Source organism: Protopterus annectens, chromosome 4.part0 (genome assembly GCF_019279795.1).
Source record: "Protopterus annectens isolate FY-2018-M chromosome 4.part0, PAN1.0, whole genome shotgun sequence".
Classification (NCBI taxonomy): Eukaryota; Metazoa; Chordata; order Ceratodontiformes; family Protopteridae; genus Protopterus; species Protopterus annectens.
The window spans coordinates 1,077,400,572-1,077,419,638 of record NC_056733.1 but is presented as its reverse complement, the minus strand read 5'-3'; the positions used below and the strand labels follow the sequence as shown (position 1 = coordinate 1,077,419,638).

General features: G+C 46.0%; 1 protein-coding gene across 1 annotated transcript in view; it reads right to left on the bottom strand.

Moving 5' to 3' along the window:
- The window catches only part of LOC122800395 (rod cGMP-specific 3',5'-cyclic phosphodiesterase subunit beta-like), a 1,051,627-nt gene that overhangs the window by 92,472 nt on the left and 940,088 nt on the right, over window positions 1-19,067 (bottom strand). The gene's annotated exons all lie outside the window — the stretch shown is intronic.

Here is a 19,067-nt window from a genome sequence, read left to right as displayed (position 1 = left end):
AGGACTACAAAACAAACACTCAAATCACCCACAAAAATTCTGGCAAGCCATCAACTCCCTCTTAAAACCTGGTAAAACAACCACACCCTCTCCTACCCCTCTGATAGCAACTCTGACATAGCATCCCAATTTAATCATGACTTTATAGACTCCATAAAGTCACTATCTAAAAAACTATTTTCAAATAACTCCTCACTGACCCCATCACAAAACCATATAAATATACCCTCCTGTACTCTCTCACCCATTCCCACTTCCACCATTAAAAAGTTCCTCCTGAAACTTAAGCCAACTACCCTCACAGATGATAACATACCTAAAAAGTTCCTAAAAATAGCTGCAGAATCATTATCCTATCCCATTTCCATACTTATCAACCGTTCAGTTCAGGAATCCTACATTCCTCAGCTCTGGAAAGTTTCTCATATCATACCCCTCCACAAAGAAGGAAACTCATATGACTTCTCCAACTACCTCCCCATAGCCATCTTATCTCCCCTTTCTAAACTTCTTGAGAAATGTATTCACACACAAGCTATGCAATTCCTTAATACTAATAACCTTCTCTCCCCCACACAACATGGCTTTCACTCTCACCATAGTACAACCACTGCTCTCCTCTCTTTTACACATCAGGTCAACCGGTACAGAAATGATAATAACTTTGTTTCTGCCATATTTCTGGACCTATCAAAAGCATTTGATATAGTCTCACACCAACTACTCTTAAATTCTCTAACTACCCTATCATTTGCTCCTGCTACTATAGACTGGTTCACAAAGTACCTATCCATCATACAACAATCAGTTTTATGGCAAGGAGTTCTATCACCACAACTTCCAACAACTATTGGTGTTCCACAGGGCTCAATCCTGGGTCCACTTCTTTTCTCTACCTTTACAAACAACCTTGCTAATGTTACCCAACAAGCCTCACTCATACAGTATGCAGATGACTCTACACTCATCTGCGCATCCCCATGCCTAACCACCTTACAAAAGCTTACCCATGAATCCTTTACCTCCATAGAAAAATGGATGAATAAAATTCAGCTTATTCTCAGCCCAAACAAGACCAAATTACTTCTGCTTTCTCCTAATAAATCCAAACACTCCCCCCTCTCCTTCACCATCAACTCTTCTAATTGCACTGTCATATCTCCAAGTAGCCATACTAAACTCCTAGAGGTAGAAATATAGAAAACAACCTGTTCTTTGATGTCCATATAGCCCAAACTGTCAAAATGGTAAACAAAAAAATGGGAACTCTCTATAGACATAAAAAATGCTTTACAGACAAGGCAAGAATCACCCTCGCTCAAACTCACCTTTCATCCACTCTGTTGTATGCTGCACCTATCCTAACTTGGGCTAGAAGAACAGACCTTACCAAACTTGAGGTATGCTATAACAACATTGCTAGGTTTGCTAACAACTCTCCATACAGAACTCATCATTGCCAGGCTCTAAGGGACTTACAATGGCTAGAGCTTCCACAACTTCTTACCTATCAACAACTTCTCATAGCCTTCAGCATCCTCACCTACCTTGAAAAAACACCTGCCCTAACTCATCTACTATCTCACTATTCTACCTCTCACCCTCTTCGGTCTGCTAACAAGTCTCTCCTTAATACTACCAGGGCAAATAACACAGCAGGGAAAGCACTACTTTCCTACACCACTGTAAAAGCCTGGAATAATCTCCCTACCTCTATTACTTCTGCCTCCTCCACCCAAACTTTCAAACACTTACTCAAACTTCATCTTACTACAAACTGGATATTTCCATGCATCATAAATTACCCTAGATTTTCCCTCTTTTCCCTCACTTAATTTTTTTGGATTACATAACTTGAATGGTTATAGCCTATTAACTTCATAAACAGATGACACCAGATAAATTGTAAATATACTTGATCTGAAGTGGTTAACTTCATTTGGTCTGCAACCTGTGGGTATCGGATCCGTCCTTGGATCTGAGCTGGCAGCTTTACCTAGCTAAACATCCAAGCTCCTAGCTCCTCCCCTACCCATAATCCTCTGCTACACATCCCCCATCCGCAGATCTAGTTTGCCGCAGCTTATAGCAGCTTCTAGAGACAAGCTCTTGGCGTGGGTGAGAGATTTCTAGTTTTATAAAACTTTCAAAATCGTTTTTTTTTCAGGAATTTCTATGTTGTGTGTGTATGGTTTAGCCCCTTTACCGAATAGTATACTTAGTTTAATATTTTTGAGGTAATTTTTCTTCAAATTTATTTTTCAACCCTCCCCCTAGTGTGTGAGTGTGTAGTGTGATGGCTGAAGGGCCTAAAGCCATTTTTTCTAAATGCACTGAGTGTGGTCATAAGCTGTCCCCAGCCGATGGCCACACTCAGTGCATTATTTGCCTGGGAGTGGCCCATTTATCCACCAGCTGCCAGGTCTGTGCAGCTTTCAACCCCCGGGCTATCAGGGATAGGAGGAACAAGCTAATCCTGGTGGGAATGTTGCCCCGGATTCTTCTTCCTCCTCTCCCTCTAAGGTACCGGTCGCGGATGCGGCTTCCGTGCCTTCCAATCACCCTCCCTTGTTGGGGACTCAAACTCCCTCTGTTTCTCAGGGTGAGGGGGACTCTTCTTCCTCTTCTAAAGAGAAGGGGAGAGGTAAGGACGGGCATAGACATAAAAGGCAGACTGAGTCTCATCCCTTGGCCCCACCAGCTAAGGTAGCTAGTCCCGCTAAGAGGGTCTCTGGTTCTCCTCATTCTCGGCTCCATTCTCCTTGCTTTTCCCTGGAGCCAGAAGAGGAGTACTGGTCTCCCTCGAGGTCCTCGAGGTGGGCCTCCAGGCCCGCCTCGGCAACCTCCTCCAGATCCACCAGAAGCTTGACCGACGCTGATTTGGACCGGATGATGCATTGTTTCTTGCAGGCTGAAATGCAGATGGGGTGCTCCAAGCTCCCCCCCTCCAGGGGGGAGCTCGGCCCCTTTCTTTACCCCGATCACTCCTTCTCCGACCCGGTATTGGGTTTCAGAGTCTTCGGATCCATGCCGTTTCAGACCCGGGGATCCGTCAGCGCCGACAGTCTTGGTTACTTCGACGCCGACTATGCCCTCGAGCGTGTCGGATCCTAGCTCTTGGGGCTGAGAGCCAAGCGTTGGATCCGTGGGGGGAACTGTGTCTTCAGCGCCGTTTAGGTCAGAGCACACTTCCCTCTCAGGTCCGACCGCTTCGGCTCCAATGCTCATCTCTGCATCGGCGCCTAGGGGGCTGCTCTTGGAGCCAGTGGAGAGTGGTTCACCCTCTGTGTTTGATGTACTGGAGAGGGTGCTGTTGAGGACTTCCAGATCCCCGGTCTGGGGTGCGGATCCATCCATCACCCCTGTGCATTTGGGCCTGTCCTCTGTCATCTGACCACAGGGACAGCCTGCACCGGCGCTGCAGTTGGTTCCCTTAGAGGAACAAGACCCCATGGGTGAGCCCTCCTCGGATAGCCCCACCGAGGAGGTTCCTCACAAATGGAAGTGCAAAAGGAGGCACCTGGACTCCCCTGAGTCCCTCACAGAGGACACAGACTTGGAGGAAGGGGTAGTTTCCCCAAGGTCACCCCCTGAGGATGTCTCCTTTGGAGACATCATGGAAATGCTGCGAATCAGAGGAGGGTGGTCTGCCCAAAAACCTTCCTCTGATGAGTCTGTGTTTCTGGATGCATTCGATGCAGGCCCATCTACTTCTTGGGTGTCCCCCCCGGTTGACCCTCTGGTGGACTTAATTACCACTAGGGCTTGGAAGGAGCCGGACACCGTGGAGCCAATTCCCAGAAGGCCAGACAAGATACGTAGCCCCCCTTCTGATAGGCTGGCTTAGTCTAAAGGTTCTCCAGTGGTTGCCATGGTGGTGGCGGCTGCCACCAAGAAGGAACTAGCACAGGAGAGTTCCTTGGTCCACCCTCCAGATAAGGAATCTCGGATGTTGGACCGCATTGGAAAGCGGATGTTTGCTTCAGCTACCTTCTCTGTGAGGGTGCTGAACTATATGGCACACGTTATCAGACTCCAGCGAGACTTGATTAAGGAATACGCTGGAGCCCCCGGAGTCCATGGCGGCCGAGGACAAATGCACCTTCTCGACTCGCATGGCCACTCTGAAATCTATTACTAACACATCTATGCGGCTACTCTCCCATGCCACGGAGGGAGCGGCTAGAGCCAGTGGAGCAGGCATCGCTCTGTGGCTCCATGCCTGGCTCTGCCTTTGCGATTTTGTGGAACCCTTCAAGGCGTCCTTCGCAAATGCTCCCTTTGATGGTTCTACGCTCTTTGGCAAGACTGTCCGTGACACGCTGGTCCAAAGCGAGAAGGATGGGAAGACGCTGTCTGCCATCAGGATCTGCTTCTCTAATCCCAAATGGTCCTTCTCGAGGAACCAGAGGGGACAAAAGAAGATGTGGTTCCGGAAATCACAGCAGTCTCGTTCCGTTTCGGATCCCTCATCCTTCAGAGGCAGAGGAGGACAAGGTGGACGCCGGCCCAGAGACAGAGGGGGGCCGAGGAATCTCAGGTCCCGAGAACCTTTCTCGGAGAGGCCCGTGCAACAGCCCTGAGGGTTTACCCGGCTGTCCCTCTCTGGAGGCAGTCGGGGGGGCGTCTGTCGGAGCACCTCCAAACTCGGAAGTCTATTACTACAGACCGGTGGGTGCTCCGAATTATATCCAGAGGTTATTCCATTCCTTTTCTGAGTCTTCCCCCTCCTATGAAACGCCTCTCCAATGTCCCACCCGATCAAAGGGAGGCGGCAGCTTCGGAAATTTCAAAGCTATTAGAAAAAAGAGCCATCCAGCACGTCCCCCCAGGCCAGTCCAGATTGGGAAATTACTCCAGGTTCTTTTTAGTGCCAAAGAAGATGGGGGAACTGAGGCCTATACTAGACCTCTCATCTCTAAACCTGTTCATTCCCAAAGAGAAATTTCGGATGGTCACTCTGCAATCTATTCTCCCCTTCCTATGGGAGAATGACTGGATGTGCTCCATAGACCTCAAGGATGCGTACTACCACATTCTGATGGACAGATGATCCAGGAGATTCCTCCGCTTTCAGCTGGGTGTCAGTCACTTTCAGTTCAGGGCTCTTCCGTTCGGCCTCACCTCAGCCCCCAGAGTGTTCACCAAGGTCATGACAGTGGTCGCAGCCCACCTGAGACTTCAGGTCATTTGGGTCTTTCCGTACCTGGACGACTGGCTCCTCACCGCCTCCACCAGGCATCAGCTCTGCTTGGCTAGGGATTATACCCTGGCTCTTACTCAGCATCTAGGTATTACTGTAAACCTTCAAAAATCATTTCTTCATCCTGTGCAGGTTCCGGAATTTATAGGGGCCAAGATAGATACACGCCATTCCAAGGCCTTTCTAACAACAGACAGGTTGCGCAGTTTGTCTCTTCATGTTTTGGCAATTCTCCAGTTCCCAGCCCCACCTGCGGAATTAGTCCTGAGAGCTTTGGGCTCCATGGCGGTGGCCATCGGTCTGTCACCCTTTGTGCAGCTGCGCATGAGAATCATTCAATGGACTCTTCAGGTCCAATGGTCACTTTTGCTGCACCCCTTGAGCACACCGATTCCCTTGAGCAGGGTTTGCAAGGACTCCCTTCTCTGGTGGCTACACTCTCAGGAGCTGCGAGAGGGGAGACAATTCGTCATGCCTCAGCCCCAAGCCACGTTGACCATGGACACTTCTCGCCTTGGGTGGGGGGGCATGCTATGGGCAGAACCGTCCAAGGCATGTGGGCTTCCTCAGAGACCGTTCTGCATATCAATGTCCTGGAGATGAGGGCGGTGCTTTTGGCGTTGCAAGCCCTACAAGACCTTCTTCCTCTGGGAACTATTGCAATTCAGTCAGACAACATGGCTGTAGTCTGGTACATCAACAAACAGGGAGGAACCAGATCTTGTCCCATTTGCCGAGAGGCCATGAGAGTTTGGGAATGGGTGATCTCCACCAACCGCTTTCTGGTAGGAACGCACATTCCGGGCTGGACCAACATCTTAGTGGACAAGCTAAGTCACTTGATCCTCACACCGTACGAGTGGTCTCTAAACCCGTTAGTAGCGAAACAGATCTTCCTCAAATGGGGTCTACCTTGCTGTGATCTTTTTGCTTCTCTGTCAAACATGAAGTGCAGCGAGTATTTCACTCTAATTCCCCCAATAGGGGAGAGCCCCAGAGGCGCTCTGGTTCATGCTTGGCCCCCAGGTCTCCTTTATGCTTATCCCCCGCTTCCGCTCAAGACGAAGTTCCTGCAGAAAGCCCATTGGTTGGGGAGCAAGATAATCCTCATAGCCCCTTTCTGGCCTTGCCAGATCTGGTTCCCTTACCTGCGGTCTCACAGTGTAGTTCCTCCTTGGATCTTAGATCCCATTCTGGATCTAATTTCTCATCCTGCGGGATTACAACCCCCAAACCTGGGTGACCTCAAGCTCACGGCTTGGTTGATCCAGTTCCACTGATAGCAAGGACTCCTGGTATCTCGTCACCAGTGAAAGCCATTCTGGTAGCAGCACACAAACCTTCTACCAGAAAAATCTACGGTAGTAAATGGAAATGTTTTTCCATTTGGGCCAAAGACAGAGGCTTGGACCCTTTTACTGTCCCTATCCTGACGATTCTTGAATTTCTGTCCCATATCTTTCATCAGGGAGCCAGTGCATCTACGGTTAAAGTATAGTTGGCAGCCATCTCTCATTTTCATGTGGGAGATGATGTAGGATCACTGGCTTCCACCAGGATTTGCAAAACCTTTTTAAGAGGCGTTTTTCTGTTAAAACCGCCAGTTAAGTCTGCGGTCCCACCATGGGACTTAACACTGGTCCTACAGGCTTTGTCGGGCCCTCCTTTTGAACCGGCCGCGTCAGCTCAGTTGAAATTTTTATCTTGGGAAACAGCCTTCCTGATTGCAGTTACTTCAGCCAGGAGAGTGTCTGAGCTTCAAGCCCTCTGTATGAATCCCCCTTATCTAATATTTCATAAGGACAGAGTTTCTCTCAGGACTAATCCTTCCTTCCTCCCTAAAGTAGCCTCTGAGTCGAATATTAATCAGTCTATTAATCTGCCAGTGTTTTTTTCCCAATTTCCAGAACAAAGGGGAATACACACTACACAAATTGGATGTGCATAGACAATTGCGTTTTTATTTGCACAGGACAGCGACTAACCGTAAATCTGACCAATTGTTTGTGTCCTTGCCAAGTCTTCTTTGGGTAAGCCTATTACTAAAGTGACATTAGCCAACTGGACTTCACAACGCATCATTCAAGCCTATTTAGCTTCGAACAAACCGGTACCTTTGGGAATCCATGCTCATTCAACCCAATCCATAGCTACCTCTGCAGCGTTCTGGTCTAGAATCCCTATAGATGACATATGTTCAGCAGCTACTTGGTCCTCCTCTCATACATTTATTTCCCATTATAAATTGGATATGATTTCCATGAGTAGGGCTTCCTTTGGCTCTGTGGTGCTCCGGAATATTCTTCCTTGAGGGCCGCCCAAGGTTTTTAGGTAGCTGGGGACTCTGTCCCACAGGTTGCAGACCAAATGAAGTTAACCACTTTAGATAAAGAAGTTATGTACTCACCATAACGTTCCATCTGAGTGGGTAACTTCATTTGTCTGCAACCGACCCCCCCCTCCATTCCCCCTAACCAGTTTTGTGCTTCTTAACCAAGGAGAGGATTGTCCATTCTGTTAGGCAGTAGGTTACTGGCCTCTTTCGAGGGTCTTGCAGAGTCCCTATAGGCAAACTCAATCTGAGGATGGGGGATGTGTAGCAGGGGATTATGGGTAGGGGGAGCAGCTAGGAGCTCAGATCTTTAGCTAGGTAAAGCTGCCGGCTCAGATCCGAGGATGGATCCGATACCCACAGGTTGCAGACAAATGAAGTTACCCACTCAGATGGAACGTTATGGTGAGTACATAACTTCTTTTTAGTACTACTGTATGTGCATTTAATATCTGACTGATTTATATGCTATATGCCTTCTTTAATATTTCACTTGTATATATGTGCTATACTTGCTTGTTTAGCACTATTGTTAGTACTACTGTATGTGCCTTTAATGTTTCACTGATTTATATGTTATATCCCTTCTTTAATATCTCACTTGTTCATTTGTTCTATGCTTCTTGTATATCCCTCTGCTTTTAATTATTGTTAATAAACTGTGGAGCTTTTCTCCCCGGGCCTCCACTGAAAATGGACCAATATCCAGTCAGACTATCCCGATTAACAAATGTAAAATTAAAAAAAAAAAAAAAAAAAAAAATATATATATATATATATATATATATATATATATATATATATATAGACATATATATATATATATATATATATATACACACACACACACACACACACACAATATATATATATATATATATATATATATATACAACAGTAAGTGTGTGCAAAATTGATGGTTATGTCATGTGTGAACCCCATGTTGGGAACACATTCCCCTTGTTTGTAAAGGTGGGTTTGGGAATTTGGGGAAGGATAGCAGGTATATTTGTGGAGGTGGATTGGGATGGAAAATAGAGAAGACAGCCTACAGGGGTGGTATATGACACATGCGGTGAGTAAACACCCTGGATGGGGAGTGTCATCTGTGATATGGAAACCCCATGAGCCCCCATATGGAAACAATGGGAACAAGGCCCCCACCCATGGCCAGTCACAACATCAGCTTCACGGCCCTGAAGGTGCCTGGGCTGGATGCTGAGTAGGAGGAGTATGTGGACCCTGTGAGTGTGAACTGAGGGCCTCAAGGTACTGTAGCACATCCCCCAAGCTCCCCATGCACCAGCGCCTGGACCTGACCTCGGGTGACAGGATCCTGTCTGTGTGTGCTTCCGGGGGGGGGGCACCATACCCTGAGGTGGTTCCACCTGAAGGTAGTGCAGGACCAGTAGATGAGGAGGCCCCAGGGTGGGTCCCGCATGTAGTGTGGCCTGGTAACATGGCCAGATGAGGTGGGAGAGGTGGTTCTGCTGGCAACTGTTCCCTAAACATGCTATTGTTTCACTGTTATAGAACATATGTGGGTAGTAATAGTCCATACATTCCCGGATCATGTCCAACAGCATGCATAGATATCCCTAATAACACAAAACAACAGATGTGCAGCAATCACATAGCAAACAAACCACATGCATATATGGAACCATAGTGGCCCTTACAATGGCATGCAGATGATATTGTCTGTAACAGGCCAGCAATGATAGTGTCCCCACAGGGAACATGGCTACAAACACATAGCACAAAGTGTGGTTCAATACGATATATGTCCCAATGGTAGGTATTCTGTAGACATACCTATTGAGTTGTGTGATCAGATTGTTTTTTCAGATATGGTGGGGGAGGCAGAGATGTGTATTAAAACCTATGATAACCTTGCTGTATGAGGTGCTCAGACCTGTTTCCATCTTTATGTCTTTCAGGCAAGATGTCCCATGAGAGGCTTCCGATTTATACAGTGGACAAGAATGAGGTTATCATCACACACCTGGTGCATCACTACCAGGTGTTGTTTGGCCGAACAGTCCATGAGCAGCAGGAGCAGACTGCCCTGTGAACAATCTTGTCCACAGGGTAAATGATGTTGGCCTGCATAACCACAGTTATGAGCAGGTCCTACATTGTTGCACAGACCTACTTCTCAATGCCCGTCGGCATGCTGCTTCAGTCAGGGGGATCCCCTCGCAACGGGGGGGGGGGTCATGCCATCCAGCCTCCTCGACACATGTTGAGGATCTCCTTCCAGTCTCAGGGCACCTACCCACCTGCACACAACACCTGGCAGAGAGCATAGTGGAGATGGGTGCTACCCACACAATGGCAGAGGAGCATGCAGGTAAGGCCACAGGGCACATCAGTGGACTACTGATGCACCCTGTGGCCTTACCTGCATGCTCCTCTGCCATTGTGTGGCAGAGAAACGTGCAGGTAAGGTCACAGGGCACATTAGTAGATTACTGTTGCATATCCATCCGCATCTGTACAGTTAAATCATGCATATGTGAGATGATATATATGCAGTCTGTTGCTGCGTAGTAGTAATAAACAGATGTGCATAATCTGTAGTATTGTGGGCTTGTACTGTTGATGTACTGTAATGCTGCACCCACCCTGTACCAATGCCACAGTTGTGGTTACTGACATCACATCTCTCACACACTTATGTAGGTCCCTCTGGTATACCTCCAAGGCAGCAGCCTGTAGCTGATGAGTATGATGTTTTTTTTCAGATTTGCCAATACACTGGACATGTTATGGCTATGGTATATTCCATGCACACATTTAACACACCTACCCATAATGCATGCTGTACATGTTCACGTATTGTTGATGTTAACTGCACTGCACTGCATCACAGTGGTCACCATGATGGTGTATCTCAAGGGTGTGTTAGACTCCTGCAATATAACTAACATCCTGTCATCCTGTCATTGCAAAATGTGTGCACAGAGATGAACATAATGGCGGGACAAATGGCCTACAGTAGGGACATGTGTGAAACACCCTTATACAGTGCTACAACAGTGTATATACCAGTATTACAATGGCATCTGTTACAGATCTACACTACAGCATATCACAGTACTGCAGTCCACAACCCTTACAACCTGAAATGTGGTCCTAACATGAGCAATGAGTGTATAATATGGAATTGTATGTTAGGACAGCAAATATGGGAAATACATACCTTCACAAACACTGGAAGCATATGTGTGCACACACTCCAGATAAAATATAGTGGAAGCAGCTGTTGAGGTACTGACCATATGCATTTGTCATGGAAATGCACCTTCCAGCAAGTACATATCCCCAATATCACACCAAGAAATAGTCTGCTATCCAAGACATTTGGCCATCAAATGTGCTCACTTACTTGCAACAGAGGCAGCCATGGCTTGCACACATCTTATATGCCATGGTGTGAGCCCCATACCCAACAGATAGCACCCATGAGTTGGACATGTAGCCATACCTCACTATTGCATATACCATGGCAAACAGTGCAGACAGTCATGTATGTGGCGAGGATGTATGGGACAGGAATAATAAAGGAAATAAACAGATGGCCATCCAAGACAGATGATGTCATATGTATCAAACCAGTCATGCAGGCTGCCTAGTAACATGTCACAACACTGAGGGGGTTGCACGAATGTCTAGCAAGTATTAGCTCTGCAGTACCCGTGTCAGCAATTGTCTGGACTCTGCAAACATGTGGCCCATGGGTTAGGGTAATCAGAGGTGACAGTTGTACCACAGAAAACATCATCCAGGCCTTTCTACAGGTAGCATATGCATAATAGAAGAGGTCTCCAAAAGGCATGCTTTGCAATGTGTACTGGTGTACCAAGGGTTATTTTGTCTGTAAGTGCAATCTGGTGGAGTGGAGGGGGGTTGATGCATGTAGGATGTGTGTGTGTGTGTGTGTGTGTGTGTGTGTGTGTGTGTGTGTGTGTGTGTGTGTGTGTGTGTGTCCATGTCCATTTATGCACATGTGTGATTGTGGGGTTGTTCATACGTCTCGACTTCCCTTTGGAATCTTGCAGTACATGGACATGGACTGACACATAAGACACCAGGAATACTTGTCTGATATTTAATCTCAGGACAGCAGATAGTATATTAAGGTCTGTAGCCTGGAACATGCATTGGGAGGGAAACTAGACACCTGGTATACAGTTAAAATTGCAATCAGCAGAAAGGTGAAAGAATACCCACGTATGCAGCACTACAAATGCACTGGGGAATTACTAGACAACACCAGTGAGTGTATCCAAATATTACTGTTGTCCACATAATAAGTTGATTAAGCAACAGATCTTGCATCTACTGAGCAATAGTTATGTATGACACTCCAGTGCGTGACATTATTGAGTGACTGTAGTAGCCCCTAACATATGGGGGCCATGCTCATGATGTCTGGACATACCAAGGGTCAACACTGGATGACATCAGTGAGTCCTTGTAAAACCAACTTCAATCAAGTCAAAGAGGTAATGGAGTAACAGGTCATGTTTTGTGATCACTTGTCTAGACAATTAGAAGAATGGTACGTGAATGACTGGTATTAATGAGTGTACGTTTCCAAGTGTAATGCAGGATGGGGAACTTAAGTGAATTAAATTGGGACAGTCTGTAAACTCTGGGACAGGTAGGTATTATGGTGGAATGTCAGTGTGTGTGTGTGTGTGTGTGTGTGTGTGTGTGTGTGTGTGTGTGTCTGTGTGTGTGTGTGTGTGTGTACTGTTAAGCAATGATGTACAGGTCTTAAAGTGCATTTCTTGTTCTCCCCTCACAAGTGGCGAGGTGGGTCAGGGTCCCTACTGCATGCAATTTGATGTTGGTGTCCATACAGACACTGAAATGATGATAGGTGTGTTGAGGCACAGGTGGGGTTGTCAGAGGCCGAAATTCTGTCATCATGTGACATCCCCCTGTTATCCACCCCATCCCCGCACACAGTCACAGTGCCTATGGGTACCCTATCACCAGTGGCCATAGCAGAGGGACAGTTGGCGGTTGGTGGCAGAGCACAGGACATAATGGTATCTATGGCTGCTATGTTTGGACACAGCAGCCATAGCCAGATGTGCAGTAGGGTACCAGATAGGCAGATGTACAGGGGTGCTCATGAGAGGGCCGCTGGTCATTGTGCCCCTGGCAGAACTGCCACATCTGGTACCACCAGACGCATGTTTCCAGCTGTCATGGAGGTGCAGGCACATATGGAACGGTACACTAGACAGGATCTGAGGCTGCAGAGGGCTGCTTTTTCAGCTGTGACAACATCCATGATCTTGCAGGTGCCCTCCATTGTTATACAGAGGTCATGGATAGATGTTGGGGTGAGATGGTGGGCCTTCTCAACCATGGATTGTCCATGCTAGAGCATGTGGTGGGAGTGGTGCGACGGCCATGTGGACGTAGGCCAGCAACACCAACATCTGGAGGTTGACGTTGACATGCAAGGACACCAAGCCACTCTCATAGTGGCAGTACCAGCCCCAGCACTGCAGGGGGGGCACTGTCTACACCACACCACAGCAGGCCGCTTGCACATGGCCCTGGCCAGTCCCAGGAGGGGACCTGGTTTCAGTGGACATATGTCATCATCAGGGGGAGTAGCATATTGAGGCTTGTACCTGGACGTGCCCATGGAACCCCTGGCAGGCACAGTTCTCATGTCTGTGGCCGGAGGTGGTGAACTGCACACCCTGCCAGGTATGGTCTGCAGCTGTCCAACAAGCACCTGTATAGGGCAGCCACATGGCAGAAATGTGTGCATGCATACCCACACACAATACAAACACGTCTAGAGCAACCCCATACCTACACACACCACATCACCACAGCCATATCAGTAATTAAAACCCCTCACTCACACATATGGTGTCAAATGTATGGCCCAGCCTAGGACTCTGGCAAACCAACAATGCACCCTGTGCATATGATGATACCTGTGCCACATCCCTGTCATCCATAACATCGATGCAGGGACAGGCTAATATAATTCTGATGCACACGGTGACTGTACTACAGTATACTAATGTACTGCTGTGTAACATGTTGTCAGCAGTAAAGTTTAATGCTTACATGTCAGGTAGTGTAGCTGTCCAGCCATGAGGCATTATAGGCGTTAGTAACACTGAGTGACTGTGGTCTCCATAATGTTATCCATTTGTGTTGTAGGTGTCCATGTGTTAACAGGAGGATGGTCTGCTGTCATATCTCACAAGGAGTATGGCACTGTGATGACACCTTGGCTGTGCCATATCCTGGGTACAGGTGAACACATGTATAACAGTTACTGCCTGTGCCACATGGCTGATAGGTCGGGGGTGGTGTATACAGGTGAATGTATGGAGGCTGCTGTTAGCAGCCCTTCCACAGTGGACAATGGTAGTTGTACTGGGTGGTACACACAACATGTTTGTGTATAACACACACAGAGGCTTAGGTGATGATGCACTACACAGAGAATACTGTATGCAGGGATGTATGTACCTGTGCAAGGAACCCATTGTATCCTATGTAATTCCACCAAGCCAGACTACACAGAACAACACATTGTGGAATAAGCAGTCCACTAGTTTAATGTCATTGACAATGGTAACGGCAGGGTATATGACCCCTTCTCCAATGTAGTGCAATCCTCAACACCCTTTGGAGGGTGAGAGGTGCTGTAGAACCACAGATAGTGTGATAGACAAATACATAACCTGTTAACATGAACTGTACAGTATTATGGCCAGCTACATGAGGGGATACACTCAACATTAACCGCAATGATGTTGGCTGTGTCCACAACAGCCACACCCAGCTATGTATACCAACACCAGTATCACTGCACACCTATACAGTGGGGAAGAGGCCATTTACACAGCTAACAGTAGTTGTGATGGAATGTATGTCCACAGGATGATACCTGTGACATGTTGGTATATGCCACGCAGTTCTTGGACAGATGACCCCATGGGACATGTATATTCTGCAACCTGAAGTAAATCCCTACACATACACACACATTCTTACTTGGCAACACTGGGCCTAGACCTCTACCTAGGTATGTAGTCCTACTGATGTGTGTGGCTTTAATTGCACACACCACACAGCTTTTAGGATGATGTGTGTTCCAGGTTACATGTTAAATGCAGAACATCCCTAGGCATGTACAGGATGGTAATGGGGGATGTAATGGTTGTATATGGACAATACATAGTGTGACATACCATCATATACACATTGACAAACACATAAGAGTCAGACACACATCCGAGAGACCTGGGCCTATCAGTGCTAACTACCTTGTCAGTTTGTCCAGTGTGTTACAGGTAGGTTGCACATAGCACATGCATAACTGGGCTGGATAGTGATATCAGTTACCTGTATGGTTGATGGTGACAGTGGTCACCATACAGTGGTACATGGGACATGTACCAGGGGTACCATGGTGTAATGACAGTATACCCAGCACCCACACCCCACTGTGGATATTGTATGCACTGGAACCCATGATGACACTCTGACATACCCACCATCACACATTGACCAGGACTGCAATACAACCCCTTGTCCATCCCAAGAGTGCTACTATAGGGATAGGCATCTAATGCACATGCCACAGACATAGTGGGGTGATGCATTGTCATGCCTCTCCTTTGGGCAGCAACATCACTATCCCTAAAACTGCATGGCAGTGCATATTGTAATAGGAGTATGTGGCCTCAGAATGCTGTACCCTACATATATAGACACATGCAGACATGCACACTCTTGCCAGAACTCAGTCGGTATCCTATGCCTATCAACCCATTTGTACAACAATGTTGTGCTGGTACTGCAAGGCCCAGGTAGCCCTTAGAGAGAGGAGCATAACAAGGCACATGTAATGTCTGGTACAGCAGCAGCCACATCTAACTATGGCAATGGGCAGTGTGGTGGGTGTGAAGGGCCTCAGGGTATTCCCAACTGCAGGTCTACTAACACAAAGATAATGATATTCTCAGTAATGTACACATACACATTTGTCAGTACTGGGGTGCATCGGTGCAGGTGGTCATAGGTGTGTACCCGGCTATTGTTCATGAAAAGATGGAAAGTGTAGGGGATGTGTGTACAGTGGTATCATGCCACCTGCCATGTGCCAGCAGGCCATCTATCTACAGACACCACTGTGGTGACCCTCAGGGTGAGATTGACATGCATCAGCCAATCCTCTGGGTGCCTCCTTCAGAGGGCCGATGAGTTGCTTCAGCTGACATGTATGCAACATGTATTACATAACATGGTTAGTGTCTGTCTTGGAGACCTATACCCAAGAATGTTCTGTTGACTGTGGTAGTGTAGATGAGGTATCCATGGCATGTGGTGCGTACAGGGTGTTGAGTCCTATTTGTGCCATTTATAACACAGCTGGGCAGGCATTTCAGTGTCAGCCAAGCATAGATTGCCTGTACGTATCCAAGATGGATACCTGACATCTGCACATCTGTACATGGACTAACAGACATCAGCTCACCAACTAGCTATGCAGTAGGATGAATGTGTTGACAGATAGATGTCTGACACTGATAAGGATGCCATTACTACATGATGGCAGCCCTCACTGACATGTGCTATACAGAAAGTAGTCTACAGTTATTTTCCACATGTCAGATCATTATCCAGTAGGAAATATATAATGTGACACAGCTCATACACCAGGAGCATGACAGTGAGGACTCAGAGTTCATCTATGCATGCAGGGGTGTTTGTTTCTAGTACTACACTTAGCAATCTACTCTTGCTTGGGAAAGCACTGTCAACAGTAGCAATGTAATGATACACTACATGCCAGTGTGACTGCATATAACCTGGGATACTACACTTGTACGTAACACATTCACACAGATAAGAGTGTTGTACAAGCCATATATACTCAAGTGTCCCAGACAGGAGACTCACATCCCTTGCTACTGTAATGACAGCACACAGATCATGTTATGTGCATGGCATTACATACACTTATTACAGATGTCATTACCCTGCTATGTTATCAGACTGGGATGTGAGCACTGGTTACCAGGGCTGAGCCATGCTTTGCAGGTGTCAGCATTGCTGCAATATAACAGCTAAGCACATTTGCACACTGGTAATTGAAGCCTACACGGCGTAAGCACCCGTATGTCTAACCGTACCTTATCACCGCTTAGCTTCACGCAAACCCACTCAAAAATGCTTAAAGCTGTTCAAAACTGCCTTAACCACTCTGTATCCAACAGCCCTTGTTCTTCCCAACAACAAAATAAACAACCCTTGCAGGTCTTGAACCCAGGACCCTGTACATTACAGTCACAACAGTTAACCACTATGTCATGACAGCTGTGAAGACAGTTGTAGTTTTTCCAGTACATCTGTCAGTACACATATTGTATAGTACTGAACAATTGCTGTGACTTCTACAATTGTGTAGTACTTGCTAGTGATATTACTGTTGCATCATATATGTTGTTCTATCTAAATATACACATATCAGATACATACAGTGTGATATGTCTGGGAAGGTATACACAACAGTAATGTTTACACATGACGAGGATATGGATATATACATATACATATGTAGATATATGTCTACATGTACATACACATATATATTCTTATATATGTATTTATACACATCTGTGTAGTGCATCATATATATGGCCATATATAGAGCTTGCTCTCTCTCTCTCTCTCTCTCTCTCTATATATATATATATATATATATATATATGGATCTCGGACGTTTGATCAAAAGATCAAACGTCTGAATCCATAACCATTTCATTAAAGCGTGTTAATAAAAAAAACACTACATTAACATTTCTGCAGGGGGGCGTCACCCCCCTGCACCCCCCATGTGGGGTGCTGTGCCCCCCACACTCCCCCTACTTTAATATTCTCCATCCGAGACTGCACTACAGTGGAAAAAAGGGAATTCTCCCTTATCCACGCCATAGTACAGCCTCGGCAACAGGCATATTTATGCGACCGTGCTTCTTCGGTGAAAAGCACTTTTGCATAAGTATGCTCGCCCTTAATGGATTCGGACATTTGATCTTTCGATCAAACGTCCTAGATACATATATATATATATATATATATATATATATATATATATATATATATATATACACACACACACACATACACATCATATATGAATATTACATACATACATATATATATATATATATATATATATATATATATATATATTTATGTCGATATATATGTAGATATCTATAACTATATGTGCATATATATCTATTTGTATATGTGTAGACATTATAAAGATGTGTATATGTATATATATATATATATATATATATATATATATATATATATATATATATATGTACACACACACAGACACACACACACACACACACACACACACACACATATATATATATATATATATATATATATATATAGATAGATAGATAGATATATCCATATATGTCTGCAGATATGTATATGTGTATATATCTATATATCTATATTATATATGTATATATGTAGTCACACATATAGTGTGAATGGTGTTCATATTATTATACTCCACACACACACACAGACACAGGTTTGCCAGTACTGACATGCATGGGTGCATTGCTTCACAGGTGTGTAGTGGCTGACTGTGCCAGAAGGCTGTACAAGGCTAGGTAAAGGGTATACCTTGGCATCAGGCCACATGACAATGGTCTGCAGTGTGGCTCAGGGATGTACTGTCTGGATTGGCCCACACAGGTGAGTATTGTATTCATCATCCAGTCATCTGGGCTATTATTGTGGGTGGCCAGTGCTGTGCAGTGCTTGCCATGTATGTGTTCTATATTCCATGCCATGGATGTTGTCTGGGATGTGCACACATCCCACATGCGTGTTCTGTGACATGTGGAAGTGTGCCTGGGGTGTCTGGGGCATGTTGTGTAGACAGATTGTTATCATCAGATGTGCCATTCCTGACCTCATGTGGTGAGAACTGACAATGGACACCAGGTTAACCTGCATCTACATTGACAGCATGATGCAGATATTCCCTGGTGTCAGTGATATCTGTCCATACAGGGCATGTGTATAAGGCATGGTATGTCCTTTGTGGGTTACATTTGCTTGCTCTACAGTTGTTGCAGGTGTCCAGTGGGGAACATAGTGAAGGAGCACTGTATGCAATGATTTGCCTATTGTAGGGATGGGACAGGGTGCCATGTCGTCTGTAATCCACTGCAATCACACCATGGTTATTATCTGTGGGCAATATGCAGGGAACTACCAACATAGTGGTTGTTGCCTAGCCGAGTGTGTTTGTGTATGAGACATGGGTGGAGAGTGTTCCCTGGGTAATACAAGGGTTGCCTATATTGTTTGCCAAGCCATGATGTCACATGTAGGGGCATGGATTGTCTACCCCAGCCTCTCTGCTTTTTGACATCTGTTATCTTTGTGAGGTGGACAGTGTGACGTACAATAGGCCAACCATATAAGAAA